This window comes from Pteropus vampyrus, unplaced genomic scaffold (genome assembly GCF_000151845.1).
Source record: "Pteropus vampyrus isolate Shadow unplaced genomic scaffold, Pvam_2.0 Scaffold82, whole genome shotgun sequence".
NCBI classification, from domain to species: Eukaryota; Metazoa; Chordata; class Mammalia; order Chiroptera; family Pteropodidae; genus Pteropus; species Pteropus vampyrus.
The window spans coordinates 7,498,585-7,501,064 of NW_011888863.1; positions in this window are offsets into that span (position 1 = coordinate 7,498,585).

The following is a 2,480-nucleotide window of genomic DNA, read 5'->3' on the forward strand; positions in this document are numbered from 1 at the left end:
TAGAACTCTTGATAGTTATTAGACTTTTAAGGGAAAAGATTTCAACCAATTACAAATATTTTGTGTTCTAGTCAGGCTGTATTTTACTACTTTAAGGATAACTTAATTATCTTTTATTTAGGTACTTTTCATGTATTTAAAGTATGACAAGACAAACATTTTCAATATACTAAAACTTGTGTAGCTGAGAAAATTATAATAAAAATGGACAGATTGTGGTTATATTTTTAAATATGTATCTATAAATGCAACACTGAATTCTTTAACATTTGGAAATTATTTCTAGGATGAGAAGTTTTGTCACGGTGAAGTAATCCAATAAGATCTTTATACTGTGCTTTTTAAAAAAATGAGCATTCGACTAATTTAATGTTAATTTAATTTGAAGTCAGTGCACCACCATCAGACCAAAAGAGTTATGGTATTTTTCTGACAAGAAAAATATTAAACACTGTATTGAATTTTCACACTGATTGAAACTATGTCAGTTCAGTTCATTTGAACCATGTATGAGTGTATACGGCACATCCAAAGTCAGGAAGAGAAGGAAGAAAAGTAATAGAATAATCATTGCTATCATTTACTGAGCACCTACAATGTTCTAGGTATTATACCGGCTGATTTACAATTATTGTCACTTGATCCTACTCATATTTGTACGAGGCAGTTGTTGATTTCTGTTTGACTGAAACTAAAAGTCAAACAGATAAGGAAATTTGTCCAAAGTCAATGCTGTCACTTAAAGATTATAGATTGGTTTGATTCCTAAGACTGAGTTTTTGGCTGCTACTTTGCCTCACCGTGAAAGTTGTTCATTAAAGAGAGGTAGGATATGGAGAATGAGGCGATAATCTGTCTTTATTCTGCCCTAGCCAGACCATGTATAGTATATTACTTTTGTATTGGATGTAGTCATTTTGGGAAATGCTAGAAACTGTTTAAAGAAGCATGAACAGATGATGAGTGTTTATAATTATGTTATAAGAGAAATGCCTACATGAATATATAAGATGTTTTAACTTGGAGAAGCAGAGATTCTATAACTTGATAAGCTCTCATAATTGAGGAATAATTATTTGGAAGAAGGATTGGAATATCCTATATTTCCTAAAGTATAAATCATGAACCAGCAGATTTCAACTCATGAAAAATATACATTTTCTAATTGTTTTGTCTCTGCAGGGCAAATAACTCAGAAAAAAAGTTAGCTTGCTTGCTCACTGGAGGCAAGATTTCTATTAACCAGAAATGCTTCAGAAGAGATTCAGATAGCAATTGGTATAGTAGTATTGGCTTTTTAAGATGCCTCACAACCCTGTGATTTGAAATTTGTAAGTTTGTTACAGCTATTACTTTTTGAATTAATTAGTAAGTCATGGTGAAGTATCTGGTAAAGTATCATGCTGTCTTCTGCTATATTTAAAGTATCATGCTATACTTTAAATTCTTAACAAAAGCTTTAACTGTTACCGTATTTTAGAAACACGGTAGATACACACTTAGTAGAAGATATTAACTATGGTGTTTGAGATTGCTGCTAATATAGTATTTCCTATTTTTTAAATCTACAATAGTGAAGAGAATGCTCTTTTTTAATTTGGAGATCTCAACTTTTTAAAAATTTTATTTTTCATCATAGTTGGCATACAATATTAGTTTCAGGTGTACAACATAGTGATTAAACATTTATATAACTTAGAAAATGATCACCCCAATAAATCTGGTACCCATCTGACACCACATAGTCATTACAGTATTATTGACTATATTCCTTATGCTATACTTTACATCCCCATGACTGTTTAGTTACTACCAATTTGTACTACTTAATCCCTTTCCCTTTTTCACCCCGCCCCCAAAACTTCCCTTCATCTGGCTACCAATCAAATTGTTCTATCTCTGAGTTTGTTTGTTTTGTTTATTTTTTTCTATAGATTCCACATGTAAGTGAAATCATATGGCTTTTGTCTTTGTTTGACTTACTCTACTCAGCACAATACCCTTTAGGTCCATTCAAATGTGCTTTTTGAAAAGGTTTTTCTCTCCAAGATAAAAAAGATAAGTACGGTCTACAAAATTATCCAGCAGGTGGTGGTATTGTGCTACGTTTCCAAGTGTTCTTGTAATTAAACTTCATTATTTTTATAGTTTTAAGTTTTAAATCACAAACTAATTTATAGCATCCATATCTATTTATTATAATGTTATTCAAAATGTTTTCTGAATTGTATTAAGCTAAGGTAAATGTTAAAAAATCGTTTTGGTGTTTTGTAATCGCACTGGATAATTTAACCTAATATATCTTTCCATACAACATTCTTTATATAGCATAGTTAAGATCTTTTACCACATACAGTAAGTGATGATGATGACAAAATTGAAAACTCATAGCATTTTATTGGTCACTGTTCTAAGTGCTTTATCCACATTAGTTATACCTTGCAACAACCCTGTGGAATCAGTACTATTGTTAATATCTT